Below are 19847 nucleotides of genomic sequence, written 5' to 3' on the forward strand. Positions count from 1 at the left end.
TTGGGGCAAAATACAGCAAAAAAGTTTTGAGTTCGTTGGCTTTGATGTGCTCACGGGATCGCAATGACCTGACTGATCGCTTGAATTCGGTGGGCAAAATAACTTGTTTTGTTGCGTCATCAATTTTCTGTACCTCATCGTTGCTCAGTTGCTCAGCAAAAAAGTTGATAATGTCATTTGCAACTCCTTTAAGACACTGGTGCATTGTGTCAACGGGACAGGTTAATGGAAGATTGGGAATAACTTTAAATAAATATGATCGCCCCTTAACTCCGAGTGTATCAATCTCTGGGTCCTTCTCCTTTCTAGCTTTTCTTTCTTCAACACTCCCACTCTCAAACTGCCTTACTAGGTACTCGTGCATCCCAGGATCACGCATTGTGAACGATTGATTATTTGGATACGATCGACCGCCTGGATATCTTTGAACACCTCGCATGGTACACAAGCCGCATCCATAATATCCATTAAATTTTTTCATTTGCAGGACATCGTGCTTGCACACAAGATCTAGTATTACAAAAACAGTTTGAAATTTCAGCTCGTAGTCAACCCCATTCACTTTAATTTTCCTGTCTTTTGATACTTCAGACAGATAGTGCTTAAATATGGAATCCCAATCTATACTTCCTTTGCCATACCACAACGAACATAGATGGATGTTATCAAAGGAAGAACGCAATTTCGGTGGCAAGTCAGCCAGAGCTACCCAAACAGGATAGGCTGAGCAATCACTAGACTCTTGCACCCTAACTCCATCCGTATTGAGGATAAGTTTCACATTAAGCGCATTTCCATCAAAAAGGGCTGTGAGCTTTAGATCTGTTTTCGTATCAGGATTAGCATAAGCTAAAATTTCTGTTATGTATTTTTCAACATTTTCTTGAAGTTTATCAGCAAAACTCAAGAAAATTACTTCTCCCGTGCCGTTAGTTTCTGTCCCTGCAATGTATCGCTCTGTTAATCTGTTCGTTTCATTTTTAATGTAATTTGGGGCTGGTAAAATGTCTCGCGTGTGAACAATTTTATGCCATGTCAGGAGGTCAAATAAGGCTTTGTCAGGCAAACAATGTCGCGCAGCAATTCCATACAATCCCATTGATGCGTTATGAGCAGTAACATTCGTGTTACAACTCAAGGGGTCTTGCGAGAACACAAACTGGTCTTCCTCGGTTTCAGATTCTTTGCTTGAGTCTTCGTCGGACTCCGATTTAGAAACTGAAGATGTATCTTCACAAGAAGCATCTTCAGGCTCATTTTCAATGCTATCTGGAGTTGCATGATCTGTGGTAATCATCTCATTTTTGTCAAGCACACTTTCCAACTCTGAAGACTGACTGGAATCTACCTGATGGATGAATGTCCGTATTTGTCGACTCGCTGTATCGACTAATCGTCTTTTCACTTTCCTTTTTCTCTGAGTTAAAATTCCTCTTTTTCTCTCCACTTCCAGCAGGTTAGGGGTTCCAGCACTTGATTGACTTGCTGAATATTGTGTCTGGAAACTTTCGTTTTGAGTTGAACTTTGGAACAAAACAATTGGTGTAGCCGGTAACTCGGTGCATTTCGGAGAAGGGCTTGCAACTGGGGGCGTAAAAGACTCCTGAGGATTTCCCGGGGAAACAATATGTTTATCTTTATGTGTCCATCTACACTTCAGTCGACCGTCTTTGAAGTAGTTTGAACCATAACTTACAGTGATTTCTTCAAAGGGCAGTATCGAGCTAATTACTTTAAGAAAAACGCATTTATTATGCTGAAGCAAGGGGCTGGTGTAACCGAGGAAGAATTGAGTATTAGGCGAGCATGAGTGATTGGCGAAACTAATTGGGCCAAGCAAAACCAACTCATTGGTATCCAACTCATCACGCATAACCGAGAGATCTGACATTTCATCTTGAAGCTCGCAAGGGACGTTTTTGACCAGACTCACAGGAAAAGGTCTAAGGGGTTCGATCGATGGCTTGAGAACTCTCCCTGTGTGATTAAATAACCCGAAGCCACCAAAATTGTCTGGTAGGATCTTGAAACCGGCTGCAACAGACTGCTGATAAAGTTCTTTCAAATTACCATAGGTTTTCGCAAGATTTTTGTCATACTGAAGACGCTTTTCAAACTCATCGAAACTATTCAAAGGCAGCATTGACTCGGGAGATACATTGAAGTCTTTAAGCAGCTGACGAACAACTTGACCATCCGCAATCACTAACTCTTCAAAACTTATCATCACACTGGAAAAGCTTGGACAAGATTTGAAAACGAGTTGCTTTTAAAAAAACTTAAGCTCAAAATTGAGTCAGATAAAAAAACCTCTCCTTAATCGAACATTGCCTCACATAAAGTGCCTCACCAAGTCTAATTTAATCTTGTCAGCGTAAAACCCTTTAGGAAAGGTGAAGACGAGCTAAATGAACTTGGAGAAAAATGAACTGCAAGGGTAAATTTCTTAGTCTGCAATTATGCAATGAAACAAAGTTCGCAAATCTCAAAATCAATTTTAAAATTACTGCATAAGCTATAAATTAACGTACAAAGTTGTATAAAAAAACGTAAGTAAAGACTGAGACCGAGCGAGAATTAATCAGTTTATCTTATCGAAACAGAACGAATGAACTCGAAGGGTAATTTTCTAAGTTAAATCTGGAATTTCTGCAATTAATCAATGAATCAAAATAAAATGTTTAGTTGTTTGCGCTGGCATTCTTTTTGCGACAGTCTTTGCCGTACTGATTCGCAGCCTTCCTTGCTTCTTCACACGCTAGCTTTGGGGTGTCAGGATACTTCTGCCTCACCACTTCTGAACGAAAAAAACTGCTGAATGAACTTTATTAATCATGCTTTTTCAAAACTTTTCAAATAGTTACGTGGCTTTTTTCAATTCCAAAATTTAGCGACTTATAATGAACGTTAAGGGGAAATCTTAAAAAAGGAAAAAACTAGTTGTGTACAAGAACTAATTAATTACAAAAAATTTTACTGTGAAATTTTTCAAGAAGGTTTTCCGGAGCTTCTGTTCGGCCGTCAGCTTCTTTTCGTCTGGGTGCAAGGATGAAGTTACCACGATCGCTTTCCTCAAATAACTTATCGAACAGTGCTCTGGCAAGTTTCCCAACATCGGTTCCCGCGTAAATGGACATTAAATCCTCGTCCTCATGCAGAACTACTTCAGTGCCTCTGGCTCGCGAAGGATGTTCGTCCACACTCCGGAAACCGTGGACGTCCAACAAACGCAGTTCTTTCAACTCGATAGTCTGAACAAAAATGATGTTACCTAGGTTAATGCAAGGTCTATTGTCAAAGCACGATAAATCTTCTAGATAGGGCGAAGTGAAATAAAACAATCCTTCGCATGGAGTAAACTTGCATAGACCAAACTTACTTTCTGCTCAATTCGGGAGCTCAGATTTGTTCGTCTCGTCTCATCTCTCTTTTTCTGCTCTTCGAAGGCCTTTCTCAGCTCATTCATTTCTAGAGCATGCTGATCTAGAAATTCTGCGAGGAGCGGGCAATCTGGTCCACAGTCATTGTCTTCTGCAACACTGCCTGCACTGTTACCAGGGAGAGCGGCAGATGGGCAGGGTTGAGACAAAGCAACTACTTCTTGTTCCTACAGGCAAAGAGTCATCAGATCGGACAATTCCCTAATTGAACTAGGATAGTTAGCCAGTACACCATGCAAAATGTTAAGTATTTTTTGGCCTAAAACGTTTGTTTTTCTCCATTGAAAAAATTACCTGGTCACAAGTGTTGCTTTGTACGACAGCTGGTTGCTGACTGGCACTCGACTTCGATTTCTTTGAAGTCTGTCCACTGTCTTTTCCGAGACTTGACTCCGCGCTCGTCATTATTGGAGGACGAGAAGAACTCAGGAAGTCAACTTCAACCATTGGAGCTTTCGATGATGTGAGCACTTTCTTTCTCAAGTCCGATGGCCGTTTTCCTTCTTCAAGCTCCGCCTTGTAATGTGCCATCTCCTGTTCCACTTTCTTCGCAGGACCTTTTGTGAGCAAGCGACAGGGGTACTCGTTATCCTTTATCTTCAGATCGTAGCACTCTCCCTCAATCATGCTTAGCTTTTGAGATGCCTTGAGTTTTGAGGGCCACTTTGTACTACTTAAACTCAAAAGCATGAGTTCCTTGTCAACAAACAACCAGGCCATATTACTCGACACGAGGTGAGCTTTGACCGCGTTTTCCCTTTCAGCTTCAGAATCCGTATTGAAGCTTTTTTTAGCTTGATCATGACGAGTTCTTTTCATTTTCAACAATCTGAAAAAACTCAGCTAAATTACGAGACTGAAAATAAACTTCTTGAAATAATAACAAGCTCTAACATTTCTCTAACCTTTTCATGAAAACTAAGTACTGAAAATCTAGACTTAATAAGTCATTGTAATTGTAATTAATTGAAACAAATTGGAAAAAGAGCACCTTGTAAAGAAAACTGAGTTAAACAAATCTTGACAAAACAAATCATTCTCAGAAAACAACTGTCACTGCAAAAAGCACCTTTCAAAGGAAAATCAGTACTCTAAATCTAAAATCTTTCCAACAAATCTTCCAAACAAGCTCGTTACTCATTCATCGCAGTTGCAGAACATTCATGGTCATCACTATCTTCCTCATCCTGACTCTCCCTGTTGGTGTCTTCAGTATTCGGTGATACTTCGTCAGACGCGCCTTGATTTTTCTTTAACTTCTTAGCTGCCTTCTTTTTCTGTTGATCGCACCAAAAAGGATCGCTCTTCCTCTTTCTATACCTCAAGGAGTCCATGCCTGATCGGTTTGCTGATGTCCGAGCTTCTGAGTATGCGTCTGGCCAAATACGAGCGGGGAAGTTTTTCTTCACCAGGCCTAAAAAATTTCAAGTGAGGTTTGTAATACATATTACACTACATATTAAAAGCAAAAAATTGTTAATCTTAACAGTTCATTGTTCCATCAATTTTTTCAATAAGATCCGCCCCATTATTATCTCTTTTAAGTCAAGATTTTAAGACAAACTCAACCTTTGAAAATTTTTGTTCTCTTTGGCGAGGTAGGCTTTCTCACTTCACTGTCTCGCGTGGGTGAAATAATTTCTTTCTGCAGGCCCTTTTCACCCCACAGTGCCACTCGCAAGATTTTACCATACTGCTCAGGTCTGTCAGCCTTTGGTAAACTCTCCAGATCAATGTCGTTGTAAAAGCTCGGAAAGTCTTCTGTCTGATCATCCCTTGCGTCATCCTGAATCTTTTCTCTATGCACGTCTATCTAAAAAAATTGACAACCTCAACTATTCTCAATCAAGTAACATACTCTATCGATAGGTCTTGAGAGTTAAGTGACTACAATCTATAATGAACATTCCTAAATCGAGTTTATAACAAGATTTTTTCGAAGATTCGAAAATACTCACAATCGCTTTCAAACTCTGCAGCTGTTGCTCCAATTTCTTGTTGCAATCAGCGACAGCCTTCTGGTTACTCTGTATCAAATCAGGGATCAATTGTTTGTCCTCCTTCAGAATTGCTTCAATTTTGGCATGGGTACTGCATTTCTAAACAACCAATTAATGCATTGACAGCTTCTATTAAAGTTACACTATAAGTTTAAAAAACCTATGGACAAAAAATTTTGCAAGCTCTCAGAGCAAAAATGCCTTTAATCAATTAGGTTTTCTCCGCCTTTACTACTCTCAGCAACCCATCATACATAATCTGACTACTCTAAACCAGTTTAAACATTATTCTAACCAAATTCTCCGGCGTTTGAGACATGTTGTTTGGAGTCGGAGTTCCAGTTGCATTGTGTGTCCACTTCGCACCCCTCTTTGGCGTTGTAACCACGTCTCTCTCACACTGATCGGAAAATGACGAATAGAGCTCTCTCAACGACTCGTATTCGACCGCCATTGCAGCTGGTGTTCCATGCTTCAAAAGGACGCATTCTGTGTCCACATTATCAATCTTCAGGGTTACTTTTTCATCTATTTCCAACTGCATTCTCTGGCTCACTTGAAATTCCTTCCGCCATCGAGGGTCAAATAATGATAACTTCAAGACCTGGCACGCTTCAGTAAGAAAAACAAATTCAATTTTGAAAGGCATCTTGTACCTGAAAATAAGAGAATTATTGAGAACCTTTTAAACTACTACAGCCGAACTGATATCAAGATTAGAGGGCCAGATAAGAACACATATAGCATTGCCAAAACTTTTTGAATGTGAAAGTATGTATCAATAAACTGCACCTAAACGTAGCAACATAAAAACACAAGTTTCTGCTAGCATGAGACAGATTAACAATTGCCAGTCAAACTAAACCTCAGTCTATCAATGTCTATGGTCACTTTAAATGCCATTTGGAATTTCTTCGCTCATGTCACTTGAATGAACGGACACCGTCGAATCAAAACTCACGTCTCCGGTTAGATCAACAACTTCCGAATTAGCTCTCTCTAAAGTTTGTACTCTTTCTTCGAGTTGTCTGATCTTTTCCTTAAGCGCATTTATCTCAGAGAGCAAGCTGCGGAGAGTAACCGTGGAAGTAGGAACATTTGGAACAGAAGACGAGCGACGCCTTTCATAAATAAGGCCAGTTTCATTCAAAACGAGACCTGTTTGTTCCATTGTCAAAGCTGAAAAACTAACCCTATTTTTAATATAATAAGCGAAAAAGCCGAAAATTCCGTGTGAAATATCTACTTTTTTGTAGGGCAAAAAGGCAAACCATTCTTTTTGCACTACAATCTACATACTACTGGTAGTCTGAGATATCAAACTGTTTTGATTTGGACAACTCTAAGACTTAATTCGAAAGACCTATTTTTTAAATTACTTATTTGAAATAATCGCAAATTTCCGTATGAAAAACTAAATCTTTTCCTAGGCAAGCTATACCAAAAACTCTTTTTACTTTACACTCTCATTGCACTGGTGATACTCCATACCAAGTTTGGTTCACTTTGAACAACTCTATGACCTAATCAAAAAGACCTATTTTTAAAAAATTATTTAAAATTAATTATTCGAATTAATCAAAATTTCCGTACGAAAAACTAACTTTTTTTCTACGCAAGCTTTAGCAAACATTCTTTTCGTTTTAGCATCTAGTTGCCCATGGGATACTCGATACCGAGTTTGGTTAGATTTGGACAACTCCTTGACCCGATAAAATTTAACTATTTTTAAAAATAAAGTAAGCGAAAAAGTCGAAATTTCCGTGTGAGATATCCACTTTTTTTGTGGGGCAGTTAGGCTAACCATTCTTTTTGCATTACCATCTACATACTACTGGTAGTCTGGGATAACAATTTGGTTTGCTTTGAACAACTCCTTGACCCGATGAAAAAGACCTATTCTTAAAATTCGTTATTTGCGAAATTCGCAAATTTCAGTATGAAAAACTAACTTTTTTCCTAGGCAAGCTATACCAAAAATTCTTTTTGTTTTACAATCTAGTTACCCATGGGATACTTGATACCGAGTTTGGTTAGATTTGGACAAGTCCTTGACCCAATGAAAAAGACCTATTTTTAAAATTAATTATTCGAATTATTCGCAAATTTCCGTACGAAAAACTAACTTTTTTTCTACGCAAGCTATGCCAAAAATTCTTTTTGTTTTACAATCTAGTTACCCATGGGATACTCGGTACCGAGTTTGGTTCGATTTGAACAACTCCTTGACCCGACGAAAAAGACCTATTTTTAAAATTATAATCGCAAAATTATTCGAAATAATAGCAAATTTCCGTATGAACTACTAACTTTTTTCCTAGGCAAGCTATACCAAAAATTCTTTTTGTTTTACAATCTAGTTACCCATGGGATACTCGATACCGAGTTTGGTTCGATTTGAACAACTCCTTGACCCGACGAAAAAGACATATTTTTAAAATTAATTATTGGAATTAATCGCAAATTTACGTACGAAAAACTAACTTTTTTTCTACTTAAGCTATGCCAAAAATTCTTTTTGTTTTACAATCTAGTTACCCATGGGATACTCGATACCGAGTTTGGTTCGATTTGAACAACTCCTTGACCCGACGAAAAAGACCTATTTTTAAAATTCGTTATTTGCGAAATTCGCAAATTTCCGTATGAAATACTAACTTCTTTTCTATGCAAGCTATTGTAAAAATTCTTTTTGTTTGAGACTCTATATATACAGGGGATACTCCATACCAAGTTTGGATTGACTTCAACAACTTTTTGAACTAATCAAGAAGACCTTTTTTTAAAAAATTATTTAAAATTAATTATTCGAATTAAACGGAAATTTCCGTATGACAAACTAACTTTTTTCCTAGGCAAGCTATACCAAAAATTCTTTTTGTTTTACAATCTAGTTACCCATTGGATACTTGATACCGAGTTTGGTTAGATTTGGACAAGTCCTTGACCCAATGAAAAAGACCTATTTTTAAAATTAATTATTCGAATTAATCGCAAATTTCCGTACGAAAAACTAACTTTTTTCCTAGGCAAGCTATGCCAAAAATTCTTTTTGTTTTACAATCCAGTTACCCATGGGATACTCGATACCGAGTTTGGTTCGATTTGAACAACTCCTTGACCCGACGAAAAAGACCTATTTTTAAAATTCGTTATTTGCGAAATTCGCAAATTTCCGTATGAAATACTAACTTCTTTTCTATGCAAGCTATTGTAAAAATTCTTTTTGTTTGAGACTCTATATATACAGGGGATACTCCATACCAAGTTTGGATTGACTTCAACAACTTTTTGACCTAATCAAAAAGACCTTTTTTTATAAATTATTTAAAATTAATTATTCGAATTAATCGGAAATTTCCGTATGAAATACTAACTTTTTTCCTAGGCAAGCTATACCAAAATTTTTTTTGTTTTACAATCTAGTTACCCATGGGATACTACATACCGGGTTTGGATTGATTTGGACAACTCCTTGACCCGACGAAAAAGACCTATTTTTAAAATTCGTTACTTGCGAAAGTCGCAAATTTCCGTATGGAAGACTAACTTTTTTCCTAGGCAAGCTATGCCAAAACTTCTTTTTGTTTTACAATCTAGTTACCCATGGGATACTCGATACCGAGTTTGGTTCGATTTGAACAACTCCTTGACCCGACGAAAAAGACCTATTTTTAAAATTCGTTATTTGCGAAATTCGCAAATTTCCGTATGAAATACTAACTTTTTTCCTAGGCGAGCTATACCAAAACTTCTTTTTGTTTTACAATCTAGTTACCCATGGGATACTCGATACCGAGTTTGGTTCGATTTGAACAACGCCTTGACCCGACGAAAAAGACGTATTTTCAAATATACTTATTCAAAATTATTCGGAAATAATAGCAAATTTCCGTATGAGATACTAACTTTTTTCCTAGTCAAGCTATACCAAAACTTCTTTTTGTTTTACAATCTAGTTACCCATGGGATACTAGATACCGAGTTTGGTTCGATTTGAACAACTCCTTGACCCGACGAAAAAGACCTATTTTTAAAATTCGTTATTTGCGAAATTCGCAAATTTCCGTATGAAATACTAACTTCTTTTCTATGCAAGCTATTGTAAAAATTCTTTTTGTTTGAGACTCTATATATACAGGGGATACTCCATTCCAAGTTTGGATTGACTTCAACAACTTTTTGACCTAATCAAAAAGACCTTTTTTTATAAATTATTTAAAATTAATTATTCGAATTAATCGGAAATTTCCGTATGAAATACTAACTTTTTTCCTAGGCAAGCTATACCAAAAATTTTTTTTGTTTTACAATCTAGTTACCCATGGGATACTACATACCGGGTTTGGATTGATTTGGACAACTCCTTGACCCGACGAAAAAGACCTATTTTTAAAATTCGTTACTTGCGAAAGTCGCAAATTTCCGTATGGAAGACTAACTTTTTTCCTAGGCAAGCTATGCCAAAACTTCTTTTTGTTTTACAATCTAGTTACCCATGGGATACTACATACCGGGTTTGGATTGATTTGGACAACTCCTTGACCCGACGAAAAAGACCTATTTTTAAAATTCGTTACTTGCGAAAGTCGCAAATTTCCGTATGGAAGACTAACTTTTTTCCTAGGCAAGCTATGCCAAAACTTCTTTTTGTTTTACAATCTAGTTACCCATGGGATACTCGATACCGAGTTTGGTTCGATTTGAACAACTCCTTGACCCGACGAAAAAGACCTATTTTTAAAATTCGTTATTTGCGAAATTCGCAAATTTCCGTATGAAATACTAACTTTTTTCCTAGGCGAGCTATACCAAAACTTCTTTTTGTTTTACAATCTAGTTACCCATGGGATACTCGATACCGAGTTTGGTTCGATTTGAACAACGCCTTGACCCGACGAAAAAGACGTATTTTCAAATATACTTATTCAAAATTATTCGGAAATAATAGCAAATTTCCGTATGAGATACTAACTTTTTTCCTAGTCAAGCTATACCAAAACTTCTTTTTGTTTTACAATCTAGTTACCCATGGGATACTAGATACCGAGTTTGGTTCGATTTGAACAACTCCTTGACCCGACGAAAAAGACCTATTTTTAAAATTCGTTATTTGCGAAATTCGCAAATTTCCGTATGAAATACTAACTTCTTTTCTATGCAAGCTATTGTAAAAATTCTTTTTGTTTGAGACTCTATATATACAGGGGATACTCCATTCCAAGTTTGGATTGACTTCAACAACTTTTTGACCTAATCAAAAAGACCTTTTTTTATAAATTATTTAAAATTAATTATTCGAATTAATCGGAAATTTCCGTATGAAATACTAACTTTTTTCCTAGGCAAGCTATACCAAAAATTTTTTTTGTTTTACAATCTAGTTACCCATGGGATACTACATACCGGGTTCGGATTGATTTGGACAACTCCTTGACCCGACGAAAAAGACCTATTTTTAAAATTCGTTACTTGCGAAAGTCGCAAATTTCCGTATGGAAGACTAACTTTTTTCCTAGGCAAGCTATGCCAAAACTTCTTTTTCTTTTACAATCTAGTTACCCATGGGATACTCGATACCGAGTTTGGTTCGATTTGAACAACTCCTTGACCCGACGAAAAAGACCTATTTTTAAAATTCGTTATTTGCGAAATTCGCAAATTTCCGTATGAAATACTAACTTTTTTCCTAGGCAAGCTATACCAAAACTTCTTTTTGTTTTACAATCTAGTTACCCATGGGATACTCGATACCGAGTTTGGTTCGATTTGAACAACGCCTTGACCCGACGAAAAAGACGTATTTTCAAATATACTTATTCAAAATTATTCGGAAATAATAGCAAATTTCCGTATGAGATACTAACTTTTTTCCTAGTCAAGCTATACCAAAACTTCTTTTTGTTTTACAATCTAGTTACCCATGGGATACTAGATACCGAGTTTGGTTCGATTTGAACAACTCCTTGACCCGACGAAAAAGACCTATTTTTAAAATTCGTTATTTGCGAAATTCGCAAATTTCCGTATGAAATACTAACTTTTTTCCAAGGCAAGCTATACCAAAACTTCTTTTTGCTTTACAATCTAGTTACCCATGGGATACTCGATACCGAGTTTGGTTCGATTTGAACAACTCCTTGACCCGACGAAAAAGACGTATTTTCAAATATACTTATTCAAAATTATTCGGAAATAATAGCAAATTTCCGTATGAGCTACTAACTTTTTTCCTAGGCAAGCTATACCAAAACTTCTTTTTTGTTTTACAATCTAGTTACCCATGGGATACTAGATACCGAGTTTGGTTCGATTTGAACAACTCCTTGACCCGACGAAAAAGACCTATTTTTAAAATTCGTTATTTGCGAAATTCGCAAATTTCCGTATGAAATACTAACTTTTTTCCTAGGCAAGCTATACCAAAACTTCTTTTTGCTTTACAATCTAGTTACCCATGGGATACTCGATACCGAGTTTGGTTCGATTTGAACAACTCCTTGACCCGACGAAAAAGACGTATTTTCAAATATACTTATTCAAAATTATTCGGAAATAATAGCAAATTTCCGTATGAGCTACTAACTTTTTTCCTAGGCAAGCTATACCAAAACTTCTTTTTGTTTTACAATCTAGTTACCGATGGGATACTCGATACCGAGTTTGGTTAGATTTGGACAACTCCTTGACCCGACGAAAAAGACCTATTTTTAAAATTCGTTATTTGCGAAATTCGCAAATTTCCGTATGAAATACTAACTTTTTTCCTAGGCAAGCTATACCAAAACTTCTTTTTGTTTTACAATCTAGTTACCCATGGGATACTCGATACCGAGTTTGGTTCGATTTGAACAACGCCTTGACCCGACGAAAAAGACGTATTTTCAAATATACTTATTCAAAATTATTCGGAAATAATAGCAAATTTCCGTATGAGATACTAACTTTTTTCCTAGGCAAGCTATACCAAAAGTTCTTTTTGTTTTACAATCTAGTTACCCATGGGATACTCGATACCGAGTTTGATTCGATTTGAACAACGCCTTGACCCGACGAAAAAGACGTATTTTCAAATATACTTATTCAAAATTATTCGGAAATAATAGCAAATTTCCGTAAGAGATACTAACTTTTTTCCTAGGCAAGCTATACCAAAAGTTCTTTTTGTTTTACAATCTAGTTACCCATGGGATACTCGATACCGAGTTTGATTCGATTTGAACAACTCCTTGACCCGACGAAAAAGACCTATTTTTAAAATTCGTTATTTGCGAAATTCGCAAATTTCCGTATGAAATACTAACTTTTTTCCTAGGCAAGCTATACCAAAACTTCTTTTTGTTTTACAATCTAGTTACCCATGGGATACTCGATACCGAGTTTGGTTCGATTTGAACAACTCCTTGACCCGACGAAAAAGACGTATTTTCAAATATACTTATTCAAAATTATTCGGAAATAATAGCAAATTTCCGTATGAGATACTAACTTTTCTCCTAGGCAAGCTATACCAAAACTTCTTTTTGTTTTACAATCTAGTTACCCATGGGATACTCGATACCGAGTTTGGTTAGATTTGGACAACTCCTTGACCCGACGAAAAAGACCTATTTTTAAAATTATAATCGCAAAATTATTCGAAATAATAGCAAATTTCCGTATGAACTACTAACTTTTTTCCTAGGCAAGCTATACCAAAAATTCTTTTTGTTTTACAATCTAGTTACCCATGGGATACTCGATACCGAGTTTGGTTAGATTTGGACAACTCCTTGACCCGACGAAAAAGACGTATTTTCAAATATACTTATTCAAAATTATTCGGAAATAATAGCAAATTTCCGTATGAGATACTAACTTTTTTCCTAGGCAAGCTATACCAAAAGTTCTTTTTGTTTTACAATCTAGTTACCCATGGGATACTCGATACCGAGTTTGGTTCGATTTGAACAACGCCTTGACCCGACGAAAAAGACGTATTTTCAAATATACTTATTCAAAATTATTCGGAAATAATAGCAAATTTCCGTATGAGATACTAACTTTTTTCCTATGCAAGCTATACCAAAAGTTCTTTTTGTTTTACAATCTAGTTACCCATGGGATACTCGATACCGAGTTTGATTCGATTTGAACAACGCCTTGACCCGACGAAAAAGACGTATTTTCAAATATACTTATTCAAAATTATTCGGAAATAATAGCAAATTTCCGTATGAGATACTAACTTTTTTCCTAGGCAAGCTATACCAAAAGTTCTTTTTGTTTTACAATCTAGTTACCCATGGGATACTCGATACCGAGTTTGATTCGATTTGAACAACTCCTTGACCCGACGAAAAAGACCTATTTTTAAAATTCGTTATTTGCGAAATTCGCAAATTTCCGTATGAAATACTAACTTTTTTCCTAGGCAAGCTATACCAAAACTTCTTTTTGTTTTACAATCTAGTTACCCATGGGATACTCGATACCGAGTTTGGTTCGATTTGAACAACACCTTGACCCGACGAAAAAGACGTATTTTCAAATATACTTATTCAAAATTATTCGGAAATAATAGCAAATTTCCGTATGAGATACTAACTTTTTTCCTAGGCAAGCTATACCAAAACTTCTTTTTGTTTTACAATCTAGTTACCCATGGGATACTCGATGCCGAGTTTGGTTAGATTTGGACAACTCCTTGACCCGACGAAAAAGACCTATTTTTAAAATTATAATCGCAAAATTATTCGAAATAATAGCAAATTTCCGTATGAACTACTAACTTTTTTCCTAGGCAAGCTATACCAAAAATTCTTTTTGTTTTACAATCTAGTTACCCATGGGATACTCGATACCGAGTTTGGTTAGATTTGGACAACTCCTTGACCCGACGAAAAAGACCTATTTTTAAAATTATAATCGCAAAATTATTCGAAATAATAGCAAATTTCCGTATGAACTACTAACTTTTTTCCTAGGCAAGCTATACCAAAAATTCTTTTTGTTTTACAATCTAGTTACCCGTGGGATACTCGATACCGAGTTTGGTTAGATTTGGACAACTCCTTGACCCGACGAAAAAGACCTATTTTTAAAATTCGTTATTTGCGAAACTCGCAAATTTCCGTATGAAATACTAACTTTTTTTCTACGAAAGCTATAGTACAAATTCTTATTGTTTTACAATCTATTTACCCATGGGATACTCGATACCAAGTTTGGTTAGATTTGGACAACTCCTTGACCCGACGAAAAAGACCTATTTTTAAAATTATAATCGCAAAATTATTCGAAATAATAGCAAATTTCCGTATGAACTACTAACTTTTTTCCTAGGCAAGCTATACCAAAAATTCTTTTTGTTTTACAATCTAGTTACCCATGGGATACTCGATGCCGAGTTTGGTTAGATTTGGACAACTCCTTGACCCGACGAAAAAGACCTATTTTTAAAATTATAATCGCAAAATTATTCGAAATAATAGCAAATTTCCGTATGAACTACTAACTTTTTTCCTAGGCTAGCTATACCAAAAATTCTTTTTGTTTTACAATCTAGTTACCCATGGAATACTCGACACCGAGTTTGGTTAGATTTGGACAACTCCTTGACCCGACGAAAAAGACCTATTTTTAAAATTCGTTATTTGCGAAATTCGCAAATTTCCGTATGAAATACTAACTTTTTTTCTACGCAAGCTATAGTAAAAATTCTTTATGTTTTACAATCTAGTTACCCATGGGATACTCGATACCTAGTTTGGTTAGATTTGCACAACTCCTTGACCCGCCATAAAAGACCTATTTTTAAAATTCGTTATTTGCGAAATTCGCAAATTTGCGTATGAAATACTAACTTTTTTTCTACGCAAGCTATAGTAAAAATTCTTTTTGTTTTACAATCTAGTTACCCATGGGATACTCGATACCGAGTTTGGTTAGATTTGGACAACTCCTTGACCCGACGAAAAAGGCCTATTTTTAAAATTCGTTATTTGCGAAATTCGCCAATTTCCGTATGAAATACTAACTTTTTTTCTACGCAAGCTATAGTAAAAATTCTTTTTGTTTTACAATCTAGTTACCCATGGGATACTCGATACCGAGTTTGGTTCGATTTGAACAACTCCTTGACCCGACGAAAAAGACCTATTTTTAAAATTAATTATTCGAATTAATCGGAAATTAACTTACGAAAAACTAACTTTTTTCCTAGGCAAGCTATGCCAAAAATTCTTTTTGTTTTACAATCTAGTTACCTATGGAATACTCGATGCCGAGTTTGGTTAGATTTGGACAACTCGTTGACCCGACGAAAAAGACCTATTTTTAAAATTCGTTATTTGCGAAATTCGCAAATTTCCGTATGAAATACTAACTTTTTTTCTACGCAAGCTACAGTAAAAATTCTTTTTGTTTTACAATCTAGTTACCCATGGAATACTTGATACCGAGTTTGGTTAGATTTGGACAAGTCCTTGACCCAATGAAAAAGACCTATTTTTAAAATTAATTTTTCGAATTATTCGCAAATTTCCGTACGAAACACTAACTTTTTTTCTACGCAAGCTATGCCAAAAATTCTTTTTGTTTTACAATCTAGCTACCCATGGGATACTCGGTACCGAGTTTGGTTCCATTTGAACAACTCCTTGACCCGACGAAAAAGACCTATTTTTGAAATTATTTATTCGAAATAATCGCAAATTTCCGTATGAAAAGTTAACTTTTTTCCTAGGCAAGCTATGCCAGAAATTTTTTTTGTTTTAGATTCTATATACACTGGTGATACTCCATACCAAGTTTGGTTTGATTTGGCCAACTCCTTGACCCGATAAAATTAAACTAATTTTTAGAATGAGCGAAAAAAATGAGATTGAAAACACAGCTAATTTTTAGTCGCTTGTTGGTAATCTAGGGTTTCCCCTGCAAGCAACTAAAAAAAAGCCATGTGTTGGATGATTATAAATTTATAAATGCATACATCATAAAGGAGAAAGAGAAAAAAAGCGAAACAAAGTCAATTAATGACTCGAATTGATCAAATTAAGTAAACTAAGCAATTGATGAAATAAACAAACTATACAAAGTTCAAAGCATGAAAATCATCCAACAAATCAAAACATCGGAAAACAATTCAAAACTTCAGAATCATAAAATCATCATTGGCGAATTTCCTGTAATTAGGCAGTAATCTTTGCCCCCAACATGTAAGGTGTGTTCGCCTCTTTGGAGGCTTCTTTATCTTCAATTTCATCGGCGCACAAGCTAATTCCTTGGTTCGCCCGATCTTCACAACCTTCATGTTGCCAAACTTTCCTTCTTCTACGGCTCGAATTGCTTTCTTGCAATGGCCTACACCGAGAAAGTTGACCCAGCCATTGTACACTGGGTTTTTCTTCTGATTGGGTCGAAGTTTGCCAAGTGCAACGCTTTCAACGCCAAAAAACAATTGCTTAACATGCCCCATCACCTCTTCAACTGGGATTCCATTGGCATCGAACCCAACAAACTTGAAGGACAAGGGCAGCAATTCCTCGATCTTCCGTTTTGGTGGCCTGTAAAACGATCGATTGTACTCATCTGCCTCTCGATCTGCTTTGATCTTCAAGCAATGCTCTTTCTTCGCCTTCTTCGCCTCTCCACCTGGGACCGCAATTTCACTAACACAAACGCCTTCGCCAAGAATATCATCATCATCGAAATGCTCCGACATCATAAATCTGAAATATTCGGTCATATAATGACGAAACTAGCTTTAAAACCCGTTATATCGAACAGCGCGGACCCTGCGGTCACTCTGCAGCCATCCCTGCTATTGCTCTGCTCTCTCTGCTGCAGTCACTCTACTGCCAATCTACTCAATAGTCACTCTACGCAGTCACTCTGCACTCGATCTGCAGGCATACGGGCGCTTACAACTCATTCGTGCAACGCATTCTCATTCTACTTTCTCTACTTTCGTTGCCGTCTGTGTGAGCTTTCGGAAAATTCTATTTCATTTCACCTTCATCTTCATACATGCTTACCTCGGGGAAGTAGAAGGCAGTCATTGAGCCTCTCTCTGCTGTCACTTGACGGGACAGCACACCGAATTAGCATGTCACGTGACCCGCTGGACGCGGTGAACGAAAGTTTCACTTTCTCATCTGTGTAAGAAGTTATGAAGATGAAGTAAACAACGGAATAGTAAAAGTAACATATTCGAGAAGCTCTATAGATGGGGGCGATCATTATGGAAGTTAAATTCGAATAAAAGAAAGAAAGTTGATCGGAGGGGGGGATGGAGGTGGAGCTAGGTGGTTCAGCTAGGTGGGACCGAGGTATGCGTCTGAAAAAGGCTTATATCTCGAAAACTACTGAACCAAATTTGAAAAATGAATATGTTTTGTAATCAGCATGAACTGGGGCGTCGATCTAAGGTTTAAAACGTGAAAAAAACTGAATAAATCAAAACTCGATTTTTGCCATCCTGGCTGAAATTGGCTCTTTTTCATTAACATTTCGGAAATCAAAAAATTGAGCCATGTAACTGTATCGAAACTTTTTGATCCTGATATATTCGTAAAGAGTATTATATGAGCAAGAAAATGATATAACATACTTGTAAAATCGATTTGTGACAAAAGACTTATTAAACTAAACAACTTTGAAAAATTTGAAATTTTTGCAAAAATCGACCCTGATTTCGGCCGCTATATTGCTCTCGCATTCTCTTGTTTGGCATTTATTTAAAAAACAAATTATACTGTCATTGGAACCGTAAACTCTAGTTTATACGATACCAAAAACTTGTATGTTTTTTGCTTTTAATTGGGAAAATTTAGTCGAAGTTCGACAAAAATAGCTATTTTTTGCCCCTAAATCAACAGTTTTTTGGATTTTTCGGTTAGAAATAAAACAAATCGGAGAAACGTCCGTATATTTTCAAAAAGTACAATATCACAGCAACAAAATGGGCTATTATAGATTTTCTAACTCTTCTTTGTCAAAAAGTTATAATGAATCGTTTTTAAAGAAATTTGACATTTTCTTCATTTACTCAGAGATATCTTTGAAATTTTGTATAAAAATCGAAAGATTGCTAACTACTACTACACAAACTCAAAAGCTACTCTATCAGGGCAATAAAATAGGCTAATGTAGAGTTTTTAACTCGGCTTCTTCAAAAAGTTATTAACAAACGTTTTTCAAGAAGGTTGACATTTTCTTCATTTACCTCGAGATTTGAAATTTTGTATACAAATCAAATTATTGCTAATTACTACTACACATATTCAAAAGCTACTTTATTGTGGCATTAAAATGGGCCAATGAAGTGTTTTTAACTTGTCTTCTTCAAAAAGATATTAACAAACGTTTTTCAAGAAGTTTGAAATTTTCTTCACCTAATTAGAGAGTTCGTTGAAATTTTGTATACAAATTGAGATATTGCTAACTACTATTTTCAAACGTTCTAAATTGTGGCTGAAGTGGAGCATACCCACCAAAAATGAGCACAATTGAACTAAAATTGACGATTTCGTGTCCAAAACAATATTCGGTGATCGAAAAAGTTAAGCCTCATCGAGCGCGGATACTTTTTTGGAAGTAATTGAAAACTTGTCTAAAATGGTTTGCTCAGTCCATTTTTTTATTTCATCCTCAATTATGTCTAAAATGTAGCCTGCACACCAAAAATGAGCACAATTGGACTGAAATTGATGATTTGGTCACCAAAACAATGTTCGGTGATAGAAAAAACTCAGATACCTTTTTGGAACTAGGTAAAAACTTGTCCAAATTAGTTCGGTCAGTCCGAACTTTTAATTTTATCACCAATTGTGGCTAAAGTGGAGCATACCCACCAAAAATGAGCACAATTGGACTAAAATTGACGATTTCGTGTCCGAAACAATGTTCGGTGATCGAAAAAGTTAAGCCTCATCGAGCGCGGATACTTTTTTGGAAGTAATTGAAAACTTGTCCAAAACGGTTTGCTCAGTCCATTTTATTTATTTCATCCTCAATTACGTCTATATTGTAGCCTGTACACCAAAAATGAGCACAATTGGACTAAAATTGATGATTTGGTCACCAAAACAATGTTCGGTGATAGAAAAAATTCAGATTTTTTTTTTGGAACTAGGTAAAAACTTGTCCAAATTAGTTCGGTCAGTCCGAACTTTTAATTTTATCACCAATTTTGGCTAAAGTGGAGTATACCCACCAAAATGAGCACAATTGGACAAAAATTGACGATTTCGTGTCCAAAACAATGTTCGGTGATCGAAAAAGTTAAGCCTCATCGAGCGCGGATACTTTTTTGGAAGTAATTGAGAACGTGTCCAAAATAGTTTGCTCAGTCCATTTTTTTTATTTCATCCTTAATTATGTCTAAATTGGACCCTGCAAACCAAAAATGAGCACACTTGGACTA

Source organism: Convolutriloba macropyga, chromosome 14 (genome assembly GCF_964194025.1).
Source record: "Convolutriloba macropyga chromosome 14, txConMacr16.3, whole genome shotgun sequence".
Classification (NCBI taxonomy): Eukaryota; Metazoa; Xenacoelomorpha; order Acoela; family Convolutidae; genus Convolutriloba; species Convolutriloba macropyga.